This window comes from Tupaia chinensis, unplaced genomic scaffold (genome assembly GCF_000334495.1).
Source record: "Tupaia chinensis unplaced genomic scaffold, TupChi_1.0 Scaffold142219_1, whole genome shotgun sequence".
Lineage (NCBI taxonomy): Eukaryota > Metazoa > Chordata > Mammalia > Scandentia > Tupaiidae > Tupaia > Tupaia belangeri.
Genome location: NW_006202069.1, coordinates 1,173,610 through 1,174,903, shown reverse-complemented (window position 1 = coordinate 1,174,903; position 1,294 = coordinate 1,173,610).

The window sequence follows — 1,294 nt, the reverse complement described above, 5'->3', positions numbered from 1 at the left end:
CTCTCAAAAAAAAAAAAATATACTTCATCTCTTATCTTAGTTTTTCATCTTTAGAATGTATGTAATCTGGAGAGGTGCAGGGTTAATGCAATTAGACCCACAGGCAGAAGGTCCTGAGCCAAGGATCTCCCTGGGCTCTCCAGACATGTCTGCTATCTGTGCCAGTGAGACTGAGGATGGATTGCAGTGTTCAGATTCTGTTGGGGGTACCTGTCTCTCTGCGTGTATCTCTTTTTTGCTATCTCTGAGAAATAAATAGGCTCTTTAAAAATGTAGCTAATTCTGAATGCTACTCTGCTGAGATTATTTTAGTGACTTGGCAAGAATGATAGGAGATGAATGAAAACATTTAAAATCCTTGAAATGTTGCCAGAAGGACCTTACACTTAATTAATTCAGGAGACAACTTGGACACAATTTTTCACATTTGATGGTGTGTTATGTATGGCAAAAAGTTATAACACAGAGACAGAGAGATTCAGTTTTATAATGGTTTAAAAATCAAAAAGGTTTCTCTCTTAATAAACACTCCAGAGTAGAGAGGCTATTCTGTTCTATTTGATTATCAGTGGTTTTAGGCTTTTTTTTTTTCCTGTTTCTTTACAATTCTTATTGGACTTTGTCTTCTTTGATGTAGCAGGGATGCAGATATGTCTGTGTTCCAGGTCATAGCAAGAGGAACAAGCATAGAGAAATTCACATGCAGTAATTTAAGATCTAGTGGGGAGGAACCAGCAAATGGCATAACGGCTATGTTGCTGGACTCCCATGTAGTCGACCGCAGTTCAAGTCCTGGACCCATTGGTTTAAACTCAAGCCAAGCAAGTGTGTGTGCATGCCCAAGATCCCGAGAGGAGAATGGAGAAGGGATTGTGGCATGACCATCCCCTCTGAGGGGTGATTTCTCACTTACTGACTCTCTGTCTCTGTCTTTCTGGAGAGCACATGCTCCCTATAGAAAAAACCTCTCCAAAAAAAAGATCTAGTGGCGAGCTGTTCAGATCTACTCATATGTAACTCTATATTATGTAGGAAGTTAAGAATGACTGACCAGGAACAAGATGTGAAAAATATTTGCATGGGGATAAATAGGGTGGTGGGAATGACCTTCAATTTGTTCAGAACACTGCTTAGGGTCTAGCTCAGCGTTGGTTTTGTGCCGAGAACAATTCTTGGTTACTATTTTCCTCCTCTGAAAAGAAAATACATTATTTTTCCTCAAATGCTAGTATTCTAAGAGGGTTTTTTTTTTTTTCCAGAGGTTTTTGCTATAGGGCCCGTGTGCTCGCCAGCG